This window comes from Stomoxys calcitrans, chromosome 2, assembly GCF_963082655.1.
Source record: "Stomoxys calcitrans chromosome 2, idStoCalc2.1, whole genome shotgun sequence".
Lineage (NCBI taxonomy): Eukaryota > Metazoa > Arthropoda > Insecta > Diptera > Muscidae > Stomoxys > Stomoxys calcitrans.
Window position 1 is genome coordinate 236,939,243 of NC_081553.1, and position 25,804 is coordinate 236,965,046.

Consider the following 25,804-nt stretch of genomic DNA (forward strand, 5'->3'; position numbering starts at 1 on the left):
TGTCTGTCTCTCACTCGTTCTCTCTCCATCTCCCATTAAATGGCCCAGAAAGGCGAACAAAAAATAACTCAGCTGCAGCCATGCGCTGGCCCACTTCATTGCACCCACTTCTCTTCTTGAGCTTTTCGTTCAAGGAGCACATCCGTACAACAAGGTGGTCATTATTTTTATTATTACTTCGTTTACTGCCACATTTTGTTGCAACGACAAAGAGCCAAACAACAATGACAGAAAGGAGCAAAAAACCAAACGAAACGAAAGAAAAAGGCATAAAAATGAATGTGGAAAATGGTGTGCCAGGGCAATAGGACATCGAAGACAACGGCAACATGGCTATAACTGTAAATGACGCTGATGCACATCATGTTGATGATGATGATGATGCGAATGAGAACGCTGAGGACTACGATGATTATGGCGTTCGTATTCTTGTTGTTGTTGTTGTTGGAGCTGCCATCCATGCAACAAAGGCATTTCCATTAAGGGAACTAAAACAAAACCAAACCAAACAAAACAAAATCATACAAAATCGGAACACCAAAATGAAAAGAAGATGAACCAGGATGCATTTTCTATTCGAGCTGCTTTATTCCACTTTCACACACAAACACACGCACACATTGAAACACTTCTCCTTTACAGGGCTCACACAGAGATGCACATTTAAGTTGACATCTGACATTTAATTTACTGCTGTTCATTTGTTTGTACATAAGAGTATGTCATAGGAACATTCGGTACCCTCAACCCCCCCTTTTGTTTGCTTTTTACCAGACGACACGACACATATCTATGTGTTGTTGGTGCGAGTGTAAATGTCTGGCGGATTCCTTGTTCAAAAAGTATCGCGGTGTCTGTCTGTGTGGTTTTTGTTTGTGGTGAATTCGCGCATTCAAAAGAATGAAGAAAAACGAGAGAACCCCAAAATGGATTTGTGTGGGAGAATTGACTCAGACCACTGTGCAATCTATAGTCATGTAAATCGCATTCACACGGAATGTGCACATCTGCTTGCTTCCCATGGACATTAGGGTGACCGATGACTCCCCAAAAATGGCTCTCTAAGCCCCCAAACATAACAATATACGCAAATTCCAAAAGTGCAGAAGGCGAGAGACAGCCTATTATACTCACCACCGAAGGATGAGGTTATATTCATTTTGTAATTCCACTTGCAACAAATCGAAATATTAATTTCCGACCCTATATACGTATGTATATTCTCACGTAATGATCTGGCCATATCCGTCTGTCTAAAATATTCTTTACAAATTAAGATAATGGGCCGAAACTTTGCACAGATTCCTTTTTTTTTTTGTCCAAAGGCAGGCTTAAATCGAAGAAGGGCTATATCAGATATAGCCTCCATAAGGACCATAATGCGCATTTATTTCCCGATTTCGCCGAAGTTTGGTACAGCATGTTATGTTAAAACCCTTGACATCTGTTCGGACTAGATTTGGGTATAGCTGCCATATATACCGCTCCGCCGATTGAAGATCTTGGGCCCATAAAACCTGTATGTAGTGTCTGATTTCGTTGAAATTTGACCCAGCAAGTTGTATTAGGCAGCGCTACATTCAAACTGAGTATAGTTTCGATTGGACTTTATTTGGATATAAAAGCCATATATACCGATCTATCGATTTTAGGCTTTGAGTTCATAAACGACGCATTTAGTACCTGATATTGTTTGAAATCTCTTAAAGTAAGCTAAAAATCAAAAGTTTGGCATCAAAATTTTGGGTGGAGTACTGGAGGACTGCCCCACACAAAACCTTTTAACCTACAGACTAGTTATGACAAAATGAGCTCGAATGAAATGTATTTGAGAGTAGGAAACGAATCAGATATCCAATATCCCTTACACAGGACATATTTACAGACCATGGAAATATGGGGCTCATAAGAACCCTATTTGGGAATGAATCACGAAAGTAATAATCAATTTTGGGACCAAATGTCTGGTCCCACTCCCAAAACCAACCCCAAACCGGATATATTTACCGATCATGACAATATAGACTTATATAAAAACGAGCAAATATGTTCAAACTATAATAACTACGGTTGACAAATGACAACATTATTGCAAATTGCCCAAAATCTGACGAACATATATATAGGTGCTATATCTAATTCTGAACCGATTTCGAGCAAACTTCTTACATACTGTGAAAGATTGGTCAATAAATGCGGAGTGGGAATCGGATGATATATATATGAGAGCTATATCTAAATCTGAACCGATTTCCATTAAATTCACCAGTAATGCCGAGAGTCAAGTGAAAATTCTTCCTGCCAAATTTTGAGAGAATCGGTTTACAAAAGACCATTTTATTGCAATATTACTGCAAATCGGACTAAAATATATATGGCAGCTATATCCAAATCTGCACCGATTTTTTCCAATTTGAATAGGCTTCGTCTCTAGGCCGAAAAACATGCCTGTATACCAAATTTGAAGACAATCGGATGAAAACGACCTGTACTTAATACACAATTAACATGGACAAACGGACAGACAGACGGACGGACAGACGGACAGACAGAAAGACAGACGGACAGACGAACATAGCTAAATACAATCAGAAAGTGATTCTGAGTCGATCGGTACACTTATAAATGGGTCTATTTTTCTTCCTTTTTGGTGTTACAAACAAATTCACCAAGTTATAATACCCTGTACCACAGTAGTGCTGTAGGGTATAAAAATATGTTATTGAGGTCCCCCTTCAACTTCAATCGATGTTTTCTTACGAAGATTTTTGAAAAAAATAAATTTTCGGCCCCTTTTTGGAAACAGGGTTAAAAATTCAATTTAATTGGAATTCTAGCATATCAAAATATTCTACAAAAATATTTGCCTGAAAATTATGCTATAGTGCCCCGAATACACCAATACCCAAAACTTAACATAAACACAGCTAGCCTGGCACGGGATAGCTGTGCGCACCACACAGGGTGGAACAATTAGGTCCGATCTGTCTGGTGTTCATTGCTGTCACGAGAAGCTTATCTGCTAGCTACCGGGCGCTTCCACAGGTTGCGGATAGTCGAATGCTACATACGGAGTAGCTGCACCTCCACTTAAAAATGTGGCAACAACAACAGTATCCGGAAATCCATAAAACAGAAACACAATTCAGGGATAAGGTCGTAGGTTAAAGTAAATGCCTTCTATAGGCTTAAGAACTCAAATCAATAGATTCGCGTTTATGGGAGCTATATAAGGTTACATACCGATTTGGACTTTACTTGGCCGAGTTTTTGAGAGTATTGGCGGAAGTGCAAAATTTCAGCCAAATTGAATAATAATTGCACCCTAATACCCTACACCCCAAATGCGCCCTTGTACCCTGACCACAGTAGTGGTGTAGGGTATAAGAAGGGGCAACGGGCCCGGTTCAGATAGTTTTAAGTACAAACCTTTCTTTATGTTAATGACCCCAAATTGGGTCTAGTTGAGCCAAAGACAAAGAGAATTACAAAGACGAAAACTAGCATAACCCCAGCTGAAAAAAATTAAGTTGTTCTGACTTTAGCGTCATAGGTGCACATGCATACCTCTGTCTGACGGAATCGTTACCAAAGAAAATAGTACATCACATTGGAGGTCACAGAATGGTTATTTTCTCTTGAATACTAGCAACCATAGTAAGTGATTTACAATAGTTTAGTATTGCTTCTCAGTACGATTGAGTTATTTCGTAGCAAATCGTTAGGTATCAGAAGTTGTCACATGTTTCTTGACATAATATGAGTGGAAGAAATCTAGCGCGAAATACGTTCAAAAAACGCTTAAGAATGACTTAAAACAGAATGACCGCGTTGCGCCTTGGTTTTTAGCATCGCGTAGCAAAAATGCAACTCTCCAAAAAAAAGTAAAATAAGCAACGCGAAAAAGTTTAACCGTTTCATTTTGTGTTGCCACATGTGAAGTAGTGTTTTTGGTCGTCAAAGTTAAAAATAGTTGAACTTTTACGAGTTGCTTATTTAACATTTGTTTGCAGAGTTGCGAAGATAAGCGAAGAATAATACTGGCAAACAGATGTTACTTTGGACTAAGTAAGCAGTTTAGAAACAAGGCCACCTCTCGACAGACGAAGATTACACTATACAAGACACTGATACTACCCGTGCTGTTATATGGTTCTGATGGGTACTTGTGAAAGCAGATGAGGCAGTGCGTGGAGTATTTGAGAGAAAGATTATTCGTAAAATATATGGACCAGTTTGCGTTAACGGAGAATATAGGCGACGTATGAACCACGAGCTGTAAGAGCTGTATGACGACGATAGCATAGTTACACGCATCAAAATACAACGGCTGCGTTGGCTAGGTCATGTTGTCAGAATGGATGAAGAAGCTCCGGCAAAGAAGTCTTTTGAAGGCAAACACGGTGGTACACGCAAACCGGGAAGACCAAAAGCCCGATGGAAAAATCAAGTTGTGGGAGACACCTCGAAACTTGGTGTCAGAGATTTTAGAATGAGCGCAGAAGATCGAGGCGTTTGGAACGCTATTTTACGTTCTGCTAGTGGAACAAATATTCTGTCGTAGCCAATTAAAGTAAGTAAGTTGCAGAGTTGCATTTTTTAACGTGACGCTTCTCAACACGTTCATTCTGTTTAGGCCTTAAATCATCGATCACAACTCCAATAGGAGAATTTTTTGACGCCTTTTATAATGTTGACACAATGGGTCTATCAACATTCCCATTCCCATGGGTCTGACGCTTCTCAACGCGTTTATTCTGTTTAGGCCTTAAGTCATCGAACACAACTCCAATAGGAGAAATTTTTGACGCTTCTCATAATGTTGACACATTGCCACTTGAATTCGAGATTAACTAAAGTTTTCATATCACCCCAATGTGCCACTGTATTGTATGCCACCAAAAACCACAGCAACAGAACTATACGACTCAAGGACTCATTTCAATCGGCTTTTGTGGTTTAGCGAGGGAGATGTGGCAAGTTGTACTCTTGTTCATATACAGAACTTTCATTAATGAAACACCCACATCCTCCGAAACCAACCACCAACCACCCCGCTCAAAACATGTCTTAATTTTTCTGCATTCGTGCCAGTGATGGTGTAAAGATTCAAATATTTTTGCATAGTTGCTGCATATATTTCCCATAAAATATTCCTAATCCATGCCACTATTTTTATGTGTTTCTTGAGTTTTTTGGTTCTCTGATGTTGGCTGGGACAATCAAGAAGAGATAGGGGAGGAATTGTTCCGGCGACTGTTAGTTATTTTTATTGTTGTCGCATGTCGTCTACATTCGTTTTTTTTTTGTAATGCGCACAAAGAAAAGAATGTTATTTTGAAAATGATTTTTCAAATCGATATTTTCACAACTTTCACATGAAAATGCATTTTTATAGCTTTTGAAAATGCATTTTTAAGACATTTAATTTAGATTTTTGATTATCAAAAAATTTGAAGTCTGGGATACAGTTATAATTCGTGTCTTTTGAAGAATTGTGTGTAATAATGATTTCGTGTAGAGTTCTAATTAACGTTGCATTTGTGCAAATATCCAAAAAAGATTCACAACAAATTTCTTATTTAAAAAGAGGTGCAAATCATTTCATCTTCAAAATCAAAGTAAATATTAAAACGATTATGGGTAGGCTATGAATATTTCACCATAATTTCAACAGATAATAAATCTGTCATATTATCTAAAGATAAATTTTATTTGTTTAAACAAACAAAATATCTGTTTTCGCGGGACTTTTTATTTTGGTGGTTTCATTTTATCGTTGGATTTCTTTATCCAGCTGAAACCAATATCGTTTGACTTTGTCTTGACTTTAGGAATATGTCATGTGCTGAAATTCATCGATTTCGAGGCTGACTAAAGCTTTATCAACAGTACGGGGCTTCACCATCAGTCCGGAGCTTATAATTGGACACTCCAGCACTCATTACATTTAAAATTTATTTTCATATAATGCAATGTAATGAGAAACTAGCTGAAACAAGTAGATTTTACATGTTTCAGCGAGCGGCAATAAAACCAACGAGATAAGCAGCGCTAGCCGAACAAAGAAAATAAAGACACCCACCACACCGAAGCTGTGCGCACAGCAAAGCACATGTGGTGGCCGGTTAAACGGTTTTAAGTCCTGCTTATGGATGTATTGTTATTGTTGTTTTATGTTGGCTTGCAAAGAGTACCATTCAAAAACAAATTTATACTTTCGGTCACTGAGATTCGAAATAAATTGTTGCAAGAAAATTTACAAATTTTGTCGGTGATTTTTGATTAAAATTGTTGTTTTTCAAAATTATTGATATTGCGTTGATATTGCTTTTTTATAAATGCGTTACGTGATTTTTTAACATCTCATTTTCGTTTGAAATGTAGGTGATGGGAAATTAACGATAGATATTTATTATTAGAAATATCGAAAATATAGAATGTTGCTATTATCGATAGTTTCCCAGCTCAATTAAGCCAGTAATCGGCCTTTTGTGAGCTTTTAATACGAAAAGTGTCCCCGAATAGATCTATGTCTGGAATTCCGTGATGTTCACAAAATCCTTATGTGTTTTCCATTCTAAGCTGGTTCAAATCTGTTATCGTACCAGCACACAAGTGCAGGAGTCTGTTAGCTGCTAAAGCTGAACATTGACATAGGAAACATTTTAACATTATATTCCCCACATTCTGTCACTTGCCGCACCTATTCTATATAAGCGCGCCCACAGCCCTGTGTGACCCGTTATGATATCGAAAGGCACACTGACCTCCTTCCGTTCAGTCTTCTCACGATTCGGATCCCTCTAAAGTATTTTCATTGTCCTACCGACCGTTTGGAGGCCACCGTAGCGTAGAGGTTAGCTTGTCCGTCTATGAAGCTAAACGCCTGGGTTCAAATCCTGGCGGTGGTTTTCTCTTCTTCATGCATCATCATCATGCCAGCATTATGGTTCTACCATGGATTCTGCTAAAAATTTACACAAAATAATTTAGTTGAAGGACATGATTTTATTCTATATATCCCACTTCTGTGAAACCAGCAAAAGTTTAAGCTTCTAGGAACCGAACAAGGATGATCGAGAGACTGGTTTACATGGGAGCTATATCAGGTTATAGACTGATTTCGACCGTATTTGGCACAGATGTTGGAATTCGTAACAGAACACTGAATGCAAAAATGCAGTCAAATCCGACAAAAATTGCGGCTTGTAAGGATTCAAGAAGTCAAATCGCGAGATCGGTTTATATGGTAGCTGTATTAGGTTATAGATTAATTCGGACCGTACTTGGCACAGTTGTTGGAAGTCATAACAGAAAACTACATGCAAAATTTCAACAAAATCGCACAAAAATTACTGCATCCAGGGGCTCAAGAAGTTAAATCGGGAGATCGGTCTATAGGGGAGCTATATCTAAACCTGAACCGATGCGGCCCATTTGCTATCTCCAACAACCTACATCAATGTTTAGTATTTTTGCAAAATTTCAAGCGGCTAGCTTTACGCGTTCGGCTGCTATCGTGATTTCGACAGATTGGACATGGCTACATCGACTACAGAACGTCGAGACGATCAAGAATATATATAATTTAAGGGATCTTAAACGCATATTTCGAGGTGGATGGATTTTTTATGACTCTCGCTATTACTGATAAATTCCATAGAAATCGGGTTAGATTCAGATAGAGCTCGTCCAATTTTCACTTCAAAAGCAACTGCAAGCACATTTTTTTGAAAATCTTTCCAAAATTTTGCCCAATGCTTTCTTCCACGACTGCCAAAATATCTTAGCAGTTTGGTCGAAATCTGTTCAGATTTAGATATAGCTTCCATACATCTGTTCGTCCGATTTTGAGTACTTTTGCAATAAAGGGGTCATTTGTTGACCGCTTCTTTCAAAGTTTGGCAGGAAGGATTTTCTTATGACTCTTAATATTACTGATGAATTTCATAGAAATCTGTACAAATTGAGATATAGCTGTCATATATGCATATCGCCCGATGTTCACTTCTAAATCCACTGCAAACGTATCATGGACCAATCTTCCAAAAATTTTGTTCAACGCTTTCCTTAACGACTTTCACAAAATCTATAGAGTTTGGTCGATATCGGTTCAGATTCGTCCGGGTCTTAGACCTTAAACCTTAAAGATATAGAGCGATTTTGACCATATGCAGCACGAATTTCGGGCATCTTAACACAACCCATTGTTGTAAATTTCAGCGAAATTGGGTAATAAATGCGTCTTTTATAAGCCTTAGACTTAAAAAACGAGAGTTCGATATATTTGTCACCTACATATATGCAAATATACTCCGATCCGTACTATACTCTATACGGATGCCGAGGGGCCAAATTTCACCGATATTGGGCTACAAATACGGCTTTTATGAGCGCAAGACTCTAAATCGGGAGATCGGTCCACATGGGGCCTATATCAAGATGTAGTTCGATATGATTCATCTTCGGACTTAACGGACTTGCCTATGGACAAATAAAGAGTCTGTGCAAAGTTTAAGCTGCATATCTTCATTTTTAAGAACTGTAGAGTGGTTTCAACAGACAGGTGGACTTGGCTAGATCGATGACCAGGGTTATGTATACTTTATAAGGTCGAAAATGAATATTTCGATGTGTTGCAATGTGGGTGTAAAAATCGTAACAAATAAGATTACATTTTCCAAGATAAATCTTCAACTGAAAGAAAAAAAAACCACATGCATCCTTGATTAACTATCACACTTCGACCTTTAGATTTGTAGTGGCCAAATATTTCCTTGTTATTCTCAAGAACCAGTAAAAAATAATTAGCAAAATACCATAAAAAAAAATTGAATAAAATCATAGTTCTAACTAAATATGAAACTGCATTGGTTGTACCGCTAGTCACCAATCGGGCGCCCATAGCAGAGCAAACAGACAAATTTATTTCCAAATCTTAAACTGCATTTCCACATAATGTGTGGCCATGGCTGGTCACTGCCAAGCAAAATATTTGTTTGACTTCAGACAGGTTATGCAGATGCCGGTTTGCCGTCAATGGTTTTGGTATGGGAAAGGCTGGACAGGTTTGCCTCTTGTCTCGACGTGTATGCAGAGATTGGGAGGTTCTTTTCGTATCTCTTACCTTGTACATCATTCGATGCAGTAATAATTTCCAATTTCTGATGTTTTGCCAATCGATCATTTGTGTGTGTGTGTGTGTGTGTGCGTTTGTATTCATAGGTATTCAAGTATGAGCGAATGTGCAGCTTTTGTTGTTGTTGTTGTTGCTGTTTGCTGGTTTTCAATCACAACAGGATGCTGTTTGTGGTGCTTGCGTGTATGTATGGACATGTATGAGAGTGTTTGGCTATGCCCAATGTTTTTTTCTGGTTTATGGTGTGTGTGTGTGTGTGCAAGAGTGAGTGTTTTCAGGTCTGTTGTGGCTGCTTTTATTCTCATTTTAATTTCATTTGCTCTGTGGCCCCTATGCCATTGTGGACAGGACTATCAAACGAAGATAAATTATACTGTGTTTGCCGTGTTTTTGTGGCAGTTGTTGTTGTTGTTGTTGTTACTGATACGATTGTGTAAATGCAAACATACATACGCACATACACTCAGCCAAATACTGTGGCACATTAGTATTTGCTGTACATAAGTCATATTTGTGACATTTCGAGAAGAAACGGAAACAAAACAAACAAAAAACCAACACTCGAAACACATTGGCATACACCACGACACACAGCATACAATCAAGCCCTCTCACAAAGATCCTGAGATGTCCTTGCGGTCATTCGAATTCTTGATTCGTGCCAAGAAATCACCAAAAAGGAAACCTTAGCAAATGATTAATAGTTATCGGTGGTGGAGGGTTTGTGTGATTGGCTTTGAGCAGAGATTAGTCTCCATGCCCAAAAGGTAAACGATTTAGAACTTAAACGATTAGTCAGCCGTTTTAAGTCATTCCAAATTAAATTTCGATTTACTGGCAGATGGCAAAGCCACATCCACGACTCATCACAGACGTAATAACTGCGCAGCATTTTGGCCCAAAGTTAATTTATTACGCCAAAGCTCTGAAGACAATGCTCTGCAACAGAAAATTGTTTTGAAATATTTGAAATTTCATTGAAATCAAACTTAAAATGGAAAATTCTTAGAGTCAATCAATAAAAGGCGAAATTTGCCTTGAGCTTTATCTCTTGGGATTGGCCATATGTTTCAAAAATCAGTTGCCAACGCGGAATGTCAGGAATCTACACCATTCCCAACATATAAGGGATGGCCATATACATTGGAAAGAGGTTAGTTATGGCACACTAACCCCTAATCCTTGAAATTAACTCAACTTTGAAACACGAAGGCCATGCATCTCAATTTTAATAGGGAAATTTTTAATTTAGAATTTTCTTATGTGCCCTTTACAACCAAATTCCTTTGGTTAAGTGAGGCTTCAAATTTAATTGCAGCATTTTGATGTTAACTTATGGGGAAAAGAAATGGTTGCCTCTAAACGCCCCCAGCCCCCACCCCGCACACAACACACTTGATTTCCTGATTGCTGTTTGAAGAAACCTTCAATGGTTTGGGCGTGTTCATGGTCTCATCTTCTTATTACATAAATCTCAGCCATGCACTTCCTCAAATGCGAACTTTGTTATTTAATTTCCGCATTCGCTCACAACAAGCGGCAATTATGTGCGCGGCTGTTTTAATTTGCCAGCAAGTAACTCATGGATAATTGCCTGCCCGCATTTGGCTCCATGGGCCCAAGATATGAAGAAACCCTTGCGTTTTTAGCCCAATTACTGGTTGCAAGTCCCATGCAATCGCCTTGCAAAGGGATGAGTCGTAGGCCGACTGCCAGAACCTTCGTGTAATTGAGCTCGGATGCTAGGAGTGCAAATGCAACAACATTTCACAAGAGTCTGCCCTACTATCCTCCCAGCTGCATGGTTGAGTGCCTGTATGCATGCATGTTCTCATTACAAGGCGACAACTGTGCGGCTAAGCGGATGCGAAAAGGAAATTGAGACAACGGCACGGCTTGGCTTCCCAAAAGATGCACTTCAAAAGCAAACAAACAGAAAACCCATGTCCGATGTAAATGCAAAACTCACAGAAACACAAACTCCCATCATCAAATGACAAGAGGACATAACTTGCGGAGCAAGTGTTGGCTTGGGCTTCAAATGCAACATTATTTCACTTTTCGTAAAATGAGAGGATAATCTCCTTGAGAAATGTCTTCAACGCACTCCGCTAACTCCCAACCCCAATCAGGCTGAAGGAAGACATTTTCTTCTTCGGCAAGAAATCCATCGCATAAATATAGTGGCATGCCTTGGGCGCATGCATATAACTCCTTATCCCATGGGAATGCTTTCCACTTGCCCACATAACCAACTGGCCGAGTTCTGCAGGAACTTTGCTGGAGAAAAGTTGTGCCTGTGCAGAGCTAAATTATGCCACCGCATATTAAGTCCAAAACGTTTTTTGGCAAAGCTTTTAAACGCGAATAAATCCCCTTCGTTTTTTCATCCTCTGTCTCCTACTCTTACATTGCCAGATGTCCTGGCTCTGATGGATGACAACAAGAAGACAAGCAGCAATGGCATACCCTTCTTGGCCAAAAACGCTCTGGGGGGCTTTAAGTGAAAGTGTAAATTTTGGGGAAAACTTTAACACTTTAATAGTTCGACTTATGGCTAATGCGAGTTGTGACTTACCCGCACCTAGCTACGAAAACTTTTCCAAGTTTCAAGTATTCTTGAACAGGCTGCATTGTATACGCTTGGTGTTATGTTTTAGCAAGGAAGCAGGTTTGCGAAAATTTAATATGCCTTCATGTTTTTCGGTAGGTTTACACTTTAAATACGAACGACGATAGGAAACCTGGATGGATTAGAAAATGTTTTCGTTGGGATAGCTGAGATGATTCCTAAAGTCGAGTGCGAGACACTGATGCTAGAGGCACAGTCTTGGATTGATGCAACTTTGGCATTGCCATCTGGAAGATCATGATACACAGTTGATTAAAAGCGATCACAAAATGCTTGAGGTGGTGTGGTGTTCACACTAGTACGTTGAATGTGAACATCTTTACGGACAGTAAACTGGTCATCAGGGCAATAACGACCAATTTGATTGACTGAAATTTGGTATGTGAAGTGAACTTAAGCCCATAAACACACATACTGCGATCCATATGGATCTACAGGCTAGCTGATACAAAGTGTTAATATTTTTTATTGAATCAAATGACAATAATGTATGAAAGTTACCTAAATTTCAGAATCCATTCACTTTAGCTCGATATGACCATCTTTTGACTTGACTAATGCTCAGAGTCGGTCAAAAAACGAGTTACAAGGTGCTCCAATGTTATCTGATGCCACATAGGCCCATTCCCGTACAATGGCTTTCTTCAGCGCATCCATAATAACATATTTGTATACCCTCCACCATAGGATGGGGGTATACTAAATTCGTCATTCTGTTTGTAAAAACTAGAAGTATTAGTCTGAGACCCCATAAAGTATATATATTCTTGATCGTCATGACATTTTGTATCGATCTAGCCACGTCCATCCGTCTGTCCGTCCGTTTGTCTGTCGAAAGCACGCTAACTTTCGAAAGAGTAAAGCTAGGCGCTTGAAATTTTCCACAAATACAAATTATTAGTGTAGGTCGGTTGTAATTGTAAATGGGCCAAATCGGTCCATGTTTTGATATAGCTGCCTATAAACTGATCTTGGGTCTTGACTTCTTGAGCCTCTAGGTGGCGCAATTTTCGTCCGATTTGGCATGAGGTGTTTTGTTATGATTTCCAACAACTGTACTAAGTATGGTTGAAATCGGTCAATAACCTGATATAGCTGTCATATAAAACGATCTGGGGTCTTGACTTCTTGAGCTTCTAGATGGCGCAATTCCCATCCGATTTGGCTGAAATTTTGCACGACGTGTTTCGTCATGACTTACAAAAATTGTACTGAGTATGGTTGAAATCGGTCCATAACCTGTTATAGCTGTCATATAAACCGATCTTGGATCTTGACTTCTTGAGCCACTTGAGGGCGCAATTCTTATCCGATGTGGCTGAAATTTAGCATGACGTGTTTTGTTATGATTTCCAAAAACTGTGCCAAGTATGGTTCAATTCAGTCCATATCCTGGTATAGCTGTCATATAAACCGATCTGGGGTCTTGACTTCTTGAGCCTCTACAGGGAGCAATTCCTATCCGATTTGGCTGAAATTTTGTACTATTGCTTCTATTATGGTCTGAATCGGTTTATAGCCTTATACAGCTCCCATATAAACCGATCTCCCTATTTTACTTCCTTAGCCCCTAAAGGGCGCAATTTTTACTAGATTTGGCTGACATTTTACACAATGACTTCTACTATGGTCTCCAATATTCAATTCAATTATGGTCTGAAATTAGCCATAACTTGATATTGTTCCAATAACATAGCAATTCTTTTCGGTTATCCTTTGTTTGCCTAAAATGAGAAAAGAGCTCGACAAATGCGATCCATGATGGAGGGTACATAAGATTCGGCTCGACCGAACATAGCACCCTTTTACTTGTTTTGTCCTAACCTTGCTCTCTAGACTGACCTAAATGTGTCCACAGCTCCAACCAGACTTCGTGATGCTTTTCCCAACAATAAGTCGCATTTACTTTGACGCCAAGCTCGATGAAAACGTTTGGAGAGCGGTCATCGGACGTTACAAGACTCAAATTCTCGTATGTGCGGTGGGTTAAGTAAGCACGATCATTTTGGGAGCTTACAATCATTTGGGAGGTCGTCAGAGAAATCGATGTTCAGAGAACACGGTGTTCAGTTCATCACTATTGTCCAAGCGCAACAACACCTATGCTCTTTTGAGTCTAACTTTTTTTACCTTTGATCTAATCTCGTATGCCTTTTGGAGCTTTAAAAGCTTTGTCTTGAACTGGTTTTTCATCTTATATTGCTTCCCTTCACGAGATATTTTCAGATATTCAGCCATTTGTTTGCCAATGAGCTTCGTTGAATACGAGCCTTCCCTTGCCGAACCATCCGAGGTGCTGTTGCAGTTTTGTTTTAGAGCACCACCATGGTGTTTGGCAACACTACCAGTAGTATTATAATGATTTATGGTGCGATATATAAACACTTTGTATACTTTGATGTGTTAGAGTTCGCCAACAATAGCCCGTTGTGAATTTAACGCAATCACCCTATTACGCTTGAACTCCATCTGGAATAACATTCTTTTTAAAACAAACTCAGAAACAAATCTTTCTGATGGCTTGCAAATAATGAGCTGCCAATAAGCAAATGCCATGTATAATATGTAAACTTGGTCATACTTCGTGTTAGGTAGCCTGTGTGCTCAGTGTCCTAATATATGCTGAGCTGTACTCATCACAATTTCATATGATCTTTTTTGAATTCTGCAAGATATGTTTAATTCGATATGATGTAGGCTTTTGCGTAGTTGGCTCCGTTCGACTTTTGCCTTTCTTTACTTGGTTTTTACCCTACACCACTTTTGTGGTAAAGGGTGTTATAACTTTGTGCATTTGTTAAGAAACAGAAGAGACATACAAGACTTTAAGTATACCAATGCATTGGGAATCACTTTCTGATACGATTTTTTCCTGCTATTCATCTATGGATCCATGCATTCTTGTAGCTTGCATTTGTGCCCCAAGCAGCACCAAACTTCACATGTTGAACCATTTTGGATCAAAGTCGAGTGCTATTGATTTTTCTGAAAATCGGTTCATATATAAATATAGCTCCCATATATGCATATGTAAAACACGACTTATACTTAAAACACAAAATTGTCAACCGATCCCAATTTGCCCAACTAAACACTCAATTCCTTAGCCCCCATGCCCTCTCATATTTCTACAACTGCTAAAGGCTATCAAATATCCATTACTGGACTAATGACAAAGCACAACGACATGTACTTGGCCGCCCATTACTTTCTAACATTCTTTTCATTTCTAATCATCCAATTCGCCTATGAACACTGATGTGCTGCAGCTGTAGCGAGTGTTATGTTATTTTAATACAACAGCATTAAAAATTAATTTCATCTAGCGAAAACATGTCATGCGAATGCCAAAATCTTCCAATGCATTGCGTACCACCAAGACAAGATGTTTTGCCATCTTTGTAAAGTGGCTGCCTCCTGGTGCATACATGGCAAATGTGGCGGAGCTACCCAGGGCTCATCTAATAAAGTCGTTGAGTGGAAAAGCATTTCTTAAGCCACGCATTGGACTGGAAGCAAACGAGCGAACTTGTAACACTTTGGCTACAGAGAAATGTACGACAAAGGTACCCCCAAATCTAAGTCATTTGTAGCTGCCTCCGTGTGGCACAAATGTTCCGGATGGCTGCATGCACTCCCTATATGGGATACAATATGCGCTTTCACATGCATTCCCCCAACAGTCAGCCAGCCAGCCAGCCAGTCAGCCAACCAACCAACCAAGCAGTCAGGCAGTCGAGCTAATACAAGTCTATACAAGTCAGCATGCAAAGCAAGATATCCATGGCTTAAGGCGTCCTGACACACACGCTTGAGTGGCATGTTGAATTCGCTGCTGCATCAGTGCAATACCCCCCCGCAAATACCCCTGATGTCTGGTGATGCGATACAAATACTTTGCGAGAATTTGTCGTGTGTTGCTGTATGGGTGCCACCAGGAGATTTCTATGAAAGGAGACCTCTTAACATTCCTACATGAATGCGGGTGTGGGATTGAGTCGAGTGAGTGCGTGTGTGAGTGTGTCGTGCTTTTGACTAATTGTTTGGCGAATTACACTTCTCGGTAGCAGTCTCCAAGGACTCCTTTTGTAAAAGCTTCATTTCGTGACCTTGCATTTGACAATGTTTTGTGACACAGTTTGCATTTCAAATGCGAATTTGACATTCTTTTGTAGGCAATGCACGACCAAGCAGCACAAGTTTATGCCTTCAACATATCTAAAAGATAACGAGAAAGAGTTGCGATAACTATGGAGATGATGGTTAGACAAACGCACTCTACGCTTTCTTGTTAAATTATTTAATTAGTCTCAGCTAAGATTTGATACAGACCGAGAGAGAGGCATGAACCATAAAGGGTTCCATTTTACATTTTATAAGTCAAAGCAAACAAAAGAAGGCCAAAGTCGGGCAGAGATGACTAAATAATAACCTACAGTACGGGATATAACAGGTTTATCACTCATTTGTCTTAATCGGACTCTACCGTGTAGTCAGTGCAGCTTAGAAACACAAGCCTATATTTCATTTTGACGAGGTATAGATGATTTTTGAATACTCTCTACCATAGTTTGAGGGTAAACTAACTTTGCTATTCTGGTTGCTACGAAATATTTATCTGAGACACATTTAGCCCGGTCTGTCAAGCCTATCTGTCAAAAGCACACTTACTTTCAAAGGAGAAGATCTAGGCACATGAACATGGACCACATCTCTTATCATTTTTGACTGAATTGATTATATATTCCGGATCGGTTAATAAAATGATAAAGCGATCAATTTTCGGTAGTATCTAAAAAAACCAGAGAATCTGTAGAATTTTCGTCATAACATATATATTTTTACACCCACCGCCAAAGGATAGGGTGTATATTCATTTAGTCTTTCAGTTGGCAACACATCGAAATCCATTCCTGACACTACAAAGAATATATAGTTCGAATCGTCGTTAAATTCTAAGACGATTTAATATTGTCCGTGTGTCTGTCCGTCCGTCTGCTATAATGGAGCTACAGCCATCAAAAATTGAGATATTAAGCTGAAATTTGGCACAGATTCGTCTTTTTGTTGCACGCAGGATAAGTTATTAAACAGGCCGTATGACCGATCTGCCGATTAAGGGTCTGAAACCCATAAAAGCTGCATTTATTACCGATTTCGCCAAAATTTTAATTAGTGAGTTGTTTTAGGTCTCCGTTCATCAGACTTGAATATGGTCTGATGGTTCAGACCATATTAAAATATAGCTGCCATTTGACCCATCTACCGATGTGCCAAATGAACGGGCAACAACAACAACCTAGAACATAGCAAAACTCAAAAGCCGCAGCAACGAACAACCACACACACGGCATTGTTGTATATAGGCAACGTAGGCGACTGCGATAGTCTACGCAGGTAGCAGCCAAGCCCTTGGTGACTGTCGATAGTCAAGGGCACAGCGGTACGTGGGAAGCTGGCGGTACAAGGGAGTCACAAGTAAAAACGGGGATCAGTTTTAAAGCACCAGTCAGAGTAAGAGACGTCACATGTAAGTGAGAGTGGTGAAACGCAACGAGACAAAGAATGGTGAACAAGTGAAAGTGACCACATACGTATTCACCTTTCACCACCACGTTACGCTATCACTACTACAGGGTGATTTTTTTGAGGTTAGGATTTTCATGCATTAGTATTTGACAGATCACGTGGGATTTCAGACATGGTGTCAAAGAGAAAGATGCTCAGTATGCTTTGACATTTCATCATGAATAGACTTACTAACGAGCAACGCTTGCAAATCATTGAATTTTATTACCAAAATCAGTGTTCGGTTCGAAATGTGTTCATTCACCGTAACGTTGCGTCCAACAGCGTCTTTGAAAAAATACGGTCCAATGATTCCACCAGCGTACAAACCACACCAAACAGTGCATTTTTCGGGATGCATGGGCAGTTCTTGAACGGCTTCTGGTTGCTCTTCACTCCAAATGCGGCAATTTTGCTTATTTACGTAGCCATTCAACCAGAAATGAGCCTCATCGCTGAACGGTGAATGAACACATTTCGAACCGAACACTGATTTTGGTAATAAAATTCAATGATTTGCAAGCGTTGCTCGTTAGTAAGTATTTTCATGATGAAATGTCAAAGCATACTGAGCATCTTTCTCTTTGACACCATGTCTGAAATCCCACGTGATCTGTCAAATACTAATGCATGAAAATCCTAACCTCAAAAAAATCACCCTTTACCTTTAGGTGCACTTACACCTTGACTCGACATCCACCACCCTAACTCCCTTGGACGATTGCCCGGTTCCCCATCCGAAAACCACAATCTATAAGCGGAGTACTTAGCCAGGTCTCCACACGCACTCATATCCCGAGTAGCGTCAGGGAGTACTTAGCCAGGTCTCCACCCACACCTCTCCCCCTGAGGATCACCTGACCCGTGCAAGAGAACTTAGCCGGGTCTCCACGAGGCACACTATCCGGAGGGTCACCAGATCCGCGTTGATGGGAGTACTTATCTAGGTCTCATTTACGCCAGATTAACCACGACGTCAGCCCGAACCGCTAGCGGAGTGCTTAGCCAGGCCTCCTTGGTACACGAGGCTCTGAATACCTCTGTAATAATCTAAAGATTCTGAAATAAACCGCTAAACTTAAAAACTATTACACCGTCTTTCTCTTCCACTGTCTCTGCAATTATAAATTTCTGTGACGAAGCCTTCCCCCGCGAGCCTACCCCAGCTAACGGAGGAAACTCGTCGTTACAATATAGACTGGTCTGCCTATATTGAGTCTAAAATCCATAAAAGGCGCATTTATTATCCGAGTTGTGAGTTGTTTTTAGCCTACCTTCATCCGACCAGAATATTGTACAAGAGTTCTCGGAACCTGAATCAAAGATAAGGCAGACCAAATTAAATGGGGAATAAACTATGGATATGGTAGTGGAGTTGCAATAAAACAAGATGATGAATATATCCATGGTGGTGGGTAACCATAGTTCGGCACGGCCGAAATTAATACGTTTTTACTTGTTTTTAATTAATATGCAATTAATTTGGTTTAGCTTAACTACACAATAAATAAATTATATTCCACTGGGAAACTTCGATTTTAAAAGTCAACAGTAATGAAGGAAAATTTCTAAGAATATACGCCCGATAAAAATTATTACTTTTTACTCACTAAAACCAAGCAACATTTCAAGATTTTGGAAGTTGAGAAGGTGCTAAATTTAAGGAAATTTCTCTCGAAATTCAGAACAAAATTTATTACGATTTGATGTAGGCAATTTTTGGAATGCAAATGTCAACTTAGAGCTTTTGTATTTCTCTTAATAACAAAGCTTGTTGAATATTTTCTCAAAGAATGGAGTAACTCGGTTTGGGCATTCCGTTTATTAAAACCTACAAATATTGTTGTTAGACCCTAATAAATTCTTGATGGCCATGGCATTTTAAGTGTCCGTGTGTCTGTTGAAATCACACAAAAATTTTATCGAGTAAAGCTAGCAGTTCCAAATTTTGTCGAAATACTTCTTATTGAAGGGGATCAGTTGGAATTGCAAATGAGCCAAATCCAAACGATCTTCCCATTTGACTTCTTCATCACCCCGACTTATGCGATCGACTTGCCGATTTTTGCCGAGTAGTCATAAAGAAATATGTACCGCCCAAGACATTAAGCCTTAATAAATATAAAAGAAACGGAACCTTTTATGTGATAATAACCGACCTTATGATTAAATGTTTATACCCTACACCACTACTGTGGTGCAGGTATTATAACTTAGTGTATTTGTTTGTAACATCCAAAAAGAAGAGAGATAGACCCATTGATAAGTATACCGATCGTTTCAGAATCACTTCCCGATTCGATTTAGCTATGTTCGACTGTCTGTCTGTCCGTTCGTCAGTCTGTCCGTCCGTCTGTCTGTCCATGTTAATTTGTGTACAAACTACAGATCATCTTTGAGGTACAGGGATGTTTGCGGTCTTGAGACGAAGCCTTATGAAATTGGAAAAAATCGGTTCAAATTTGGATATAGCTCCTATATTTATGTTCGTCCAATTTGCAGTAATAATGTAATAAAATAGTCATTTGTTAATCGATTCGCTCGAAATTTGGCAGGAAGGATTTTCTTATGACTTTCGACATTATTGGTGAATTTCATAGAAATTTTTTCAGATTCAGATATAGCTCTCATATATATATAACTCGATTTTCACTCCTAGAGTCATTGCAAGCACATTTATTGACCAATCTTCCCAAAATGTTGTACAACACCTTCCTCGACGACTACCACAATATCTGACAAGTTTTCTTCAAATTGGTTCAGATTTGGATATAGCTCCCATATATATATTCGCCCGATTTGCAGAAATAATGCAATTAAATGGTCATTTATTAACCGATTCACTCGAAATTTGGCAGGAAGGATTTTTTTATGACTATCGATTTTACTGGTGAATATCATAGAAATCAGTCCAGATTTAGATATAGCTCTCGTATATATATCGACCGATTTTCACTCCTACAACCATTGCAACCGCATTTATTAACCAATCTTTCCAAAACTTTGTACAACGCCTTGCTCGACGAGTACCACATTAACTAAAGAAATCTGTTCAGAATTAGTTATAGCCCCTATATATTATAATTTGCAATAATGTTGTCATTTGTCAACCGTAGTTATTACAGTTTCAACATATTTGCTCGCTGAGGTCCATCAAAATTGTTTCAGAATTGGCTCCCACATTGTACCTATACGCTTGGTGTAGGGTATTATACAGTCGGCACCGCTCGACTTTTGTAGGAGACTTTTATAAGAAAGCAAATTTTTTTTTTAATTTTAACTTTTTTTTTTTTTGTTAGGTCATAGCCTCCTCTCCCAGAAAAAATGTCTAGCTACGCGAATGACCAACGACCTATATCTCCTTACACTACTACTGTATACAGAGTATTATTTGATTTATGTCCGTTTGTCTATCCTTTTGCCTATCTGGCTGTCCGTCTGCCTGTCTATGATAATCGCAATATGCATTCGATCATCTTCAAATTTTCCACAAACATTTTTGTTGGCCTAGAAACAAAGTCTATTGAAATTGGAAGATATCGGTTCAGATTGGATATAGCTCCCGTGTATATATATGACCCAATTTTCACTACTAAAGCCTTCGTAAGCGCATTTATCAACCAATCTCCTCAAAATTTTGCACAATGCAAAATACGAGTTGGGACGAAATCGGTCCAGATTTGCATATATCCCCTATTTATGTGCGCTGCTTTTGAACTAATACAAAAATTTTGCCTATGAACATTCCAATAAGGCAAACTTCTCACATATCAATGAGTGCAGTCCGATTCAAGTTTTTTTAAGCTCAATGATATGGGGCCTCCATTTTATAGCCGAGTCCGAACGGCGTGCCGCAGTCCGTCACCTCTTTGGAGAGAAGTTTTACATGGCATAGTACTTCACAAATGTTGCCAGCATTTGGAGGAGAAAACCACCCTTGAAAATTTTTTCTAATGGTCTCGCCAGGATTCGAACCTAGGCGTTCAGCGTCATAGGCAGACATGCTAACCTCTGCCCTACGGTGGGTTTTGAACTAATTTTGCAATAATATGATCATTTGTCATCCGATCCTTATGAAATTTGGCACGAAGGATTATCTTGTGGCTCTGCATATTAATGGTGAAATCAGTTCGAAGTTGGATTTAGCTCCCATATATAAGAGTTTGTCCGATTTTGAGTCATATGGCAATGATGTTGTCATTTTTTAACCATAAACATAAATCGAATGTTACTATAGTTGTTAACCATGGTATCCAATATTTTAATAAGATGAAATTTATTGGATAAAATTATATTCAAATAACTTAACTGCCACTTTACGCAGCTGCTATTTGCAAAAAGAGGTATGTAGACTTATCTGTGCCACTGTATATTAACGTAAATCTCCCATATAAACAAACCACTCTTTCTGTTTGTCTGCACGGACTCTCGACTTATTTTTTTACTTTCACTTACCATGTGAGCTATCTATAGTGGAGGGTACACAAGGTTCAGCCCCGTAAAACTTACACCGTTTTAACTCATTTTAATTAAAAGTAAAAGTATACCCACCATTTGCCTTAAAGTTTACAAAAGACCTCTTTCAATGCGAGCTGAAAGTTTATGGCCCTAATTTGTTTTTGAACATTCAAATTGAAAAACGATGACTTTAACCACATATCAAGATGGAATGTGTCGCATTTGGCGTCACACTCCTGTATCGGCTTAAATTTCCGTATAATTCATGATCCCAGATAACATTCACAGGCTTCGTTTGCCCACATCCTAAGTCTCCTTGTTTTCTGTCACCTTGTTACCTTGTTGCCTACCAAGAGATTTAAATAATTTCCATGCAAATCCCTGTGCCTTGTTGTTTCATATTTCATGTAAGAGACTCGTGTCTCTGTGCGTGTCTCTGTGTGCGTGCGTGCACACATATGTTACAGAATTAATTGTTTAGAGCCATACTGAGTGGTGGGGACGGCAGAGTTCGAAATTGAGGGGGAGGGGGAGGTCATATTAAATATTCCCCAAATCGAACTGAAGTGAACAGAGCACGCCCAGGCAGAGCTGAATTTTCATAGCTCATCTCGTATCCCCCCATTATTTGGCAGATATGATGAAATTTGCATTATGCAAATATCAGGAAGCTACTCCCAATAAATCCTTAATAATCCAATACGTAATACCCCCAACAAATGTCGTCCATTATTACTTAATGCCAACATGAAGACTGCATTGAATTAATGCCACCAGCTCCACCACCACCACCACCACCAGCACAACATCCATGGTTGCTTGTGTGTTGGGCTAACTCCCGCCATCTCCTTCTCTTCCATCTAGCCAATAACTCGTATATTGTCGTAAACTTTAGTACTATCACCGCCAGTGATTGTGTCTGAGCTGGCGGAAGCTGCTCTTGCTTCTTGCCTCAATAGCCATGAAGTGTTGTTTGCCAAATTGCGGTGAAGTGACTGGTGTTCTTCCATTCGATTGGCTGGGCATTCGAGCTGCTAGCAGGAAATTGTGTCTGCTGCACATTTCCCTTGATGTCTTGCATTTCAAGTTGGGCTATTTAACTGTAATAACTGATGGCGCTGATATATTTTTTGTGAGTGTCTGGATGGCTTGCATGAAAGCCATTCGATTCTGGTGAGATCTCATTAAAGTGTTTGCCTGCTTAAATAGAACTTAAAATATCATGCAGCCATAAAATGAGTAAAATTTTTGTATACGGCGAAAAATAAGGGGCAGCGATTTAGGCGATTTCAAGGAATTCTCATAAAAAAAAACTAACACGTTAATACATTCATGACATTAAAAACCAATTAGGATCAGCATGTATGAAATTATTAAATCAATTTTAACCATAACAAGCGACGGAATCTTATATACCCTCCACCATGGATCGCATTTGTCAAGTTCTTTGCACGCTTTCTCTTTATGAGCAGAAAATTAAAGCGGATAATGGCAGGACAAGCAATAAATGAGTAAGAGTTGCTCCTATAGGTATTCAAGAAATGGAAGCATGGAAGCACCAATTCGAGCCTTACTTCATTTGGATGCTTTCAGTCATAGCAGAAATCATTTTATGAAATTTCAGCCAAACCCAAATTAGAATTGCGCCCTATAGGGACTCAAGAGCTAAAGTCGGGAAATCAGTTTATTTGCGAGCTGTATGAGGTATAGAACTTATTCAGATCATATTAGGCACGCATGTTAGAGGTCATAGCCATTTCAGTCAAAACGGATGAGAAATGCGCCCTCTAGAGGCTCATAAAGTCATATTGGTGGAATGGTTTACATGGGTGCTATATCCGAATCTGAACCGATATGGCCAATTTGCAATCCTCAACGACCTACATCAGTACGAAGTGTCTGTACAAAATTTCAAGTGGCTAGCTGAATTTTATCGACGGACGGACGTGGCTAGATTGTCTCAGAATGGCACGAGGACAAGGGATATACATATGTAATAAGATCGCTTTTTCAGCAACCAATTGAACTAACTGTGTCGTTTTACTCTCCAATCCCAAGAAATTCTTATTCTGCACTTGAACGACCTACAATACTCACAAAAAAGATGTTATATTCGTACACAAAGATAAATAATCAGATATCGGCACCATGTTCATGTTCACTTTTATGTGAAAATGTATGTCCTGCACGGATAAAGCTACCCGCTAAGATTTTTAAAACACTTTTTAATTATGTAAGAGCTAAATAGGACCAATCCGAGCTATGATAAGGTATAACTCCCGAACTTTTTCGACCTAAACTTCATATTTCTTATATGATTTATCGACGATGATATACTGGATGTACACGGTCATAGTAAGATCAGTGCTGACATATGGATCACTGGTATGGTGGAAGGCTGTGGGACGGACCAAGAAACTTCGAAAAGCACAGAGTCTGACAGTCGTCCAGATCGCGGGGCGTTTAAGTCAGGGACGGGAGTCAGGGACGGGACTGGGGGTTTACCCCGAGACACTCGACATCGGCATGTCAGTTAGACTGCCGGACGATTAAACGGTGTTTGAGGCTCTGAACAGGTTCCTGGCTCAAGACGTTATTTCACATGGCACATCCGTGTTCTGTTGGTTGGCAGTGTATTTCATCATCATAAGTTCAACAAGTCTTCCTTTTTCCTTTTCTTTTTCTTACAAGGGTATCACAATGGAGTCCGGTCCATATGAATTATCCTTTCGGAATGGGCTTCCCATTCAACTTAAACCTAAACCTTCTATGTGGTAATTTGTTTGAACTACCAACAAACAAATAAGCCCGAATTAGTCAATAACCTTGTACTGCCCTCACACATTCCGATCTTAAGATTTAACTCCTTGCACACATTTCTTACCCAAAAATTAGCCTTCCTCTAATTTTCAGAAACGCCCAATCTCGGAGATTGGTGCTGCGATTTAAGCGCAATTTTGTGTGCTCTCTTATAGTAACCTAAAAACAAAAATTTGGTGTTCACATTTTGGATAGGTTACCTAGGAAGGCCGCGCCACCCCCTAAACCTACCAAATGTATTCAAAATTAGAAAACATACCGACCATGGCAATATGGGGCTCAAATGAAATGTATTTGCGAGTAGAATACGAATTTCAAATCCAAATGTTGGACCAAATTTCTGGGGGAGCTCCCTTCCCCAAAACACCCCCAAACAGGACTTACTTACTGACCATGGCAATATGGGGCTCAATTGAAAGGTATTTGAGAGTAGAATACAAATCTGAGATCCAAATGTGGGACCAAGTGTTTGGGGGGCCTTCCCTCTCAAAAACAAGGCTTATAGGAACTGAAGAAGTAACCTTGTCATAGGTAAGGTTAGGGTAAGGTTTAAGTGGCAGTTTGCCATCAGACTCACAAGTTTTCGTCCATTGTGATACTACAGGAACAGAAGAAGGAAGATGTCTTCTAGTTCCTACCGTTGAATCATCCAGATCACTTTCAAAAGCCCAATAACTTGCAAATGTTCACATCCGCTAAATCAGACAGGTTCTCAAAGAAATGAGAACCTAAAGTGGAACTCCTTCTAACTGCTAGTGCGGGACACACACACAGAAGATGTTCTATAGTCTTTTCTTCTTCGATGTCCTCACAGCTTCTACAAAAGTCGTTGCTGGCAACCTTCAGTCTGGCAGCATGTTTTCCGATTAGACAGTGACCTGTCATGGCGGACACAATGACTGAGACGTCTGTTCTAGCCAATGACAGCAAAGCAGTAGACCTCTTCAAGTCTAGATTGGGCCACATAGTTTTGGAATGCTCACAGCCCCCTCTTTGTGACCATTTATCAAGGACCTGGTCCTCGAATGTGTAGGGTAGTTCCTAGTCTCGCAAGCTCATCAGCTTTTAAATTCCCTGGGTTATGTCTGTGGCCCGGCATTCAGAACAGGTGAATTTTAAACTGTTCAGCCATCTCGTTGAGAGATCTGCATCAGTCGAGGGCGGTTTTTGTTTTTAGAAATACG

The 25,804-nt window shown here is 39.5% G+C and overlaps 1 protein-coding gene across 1 annotated transcript in view; it reads left to right on the forward strand.

The window, feature by feature from the left end:
* Positions 1–25,804, forward strand: part of LOC106088890 (acetylcholine receptor subunit alpha-like 1) — a 133,407-nt gene that overhangs the window by 57,842 nt on the left and 49,761 nt on the right. The window lies entirely within an intron of this gene.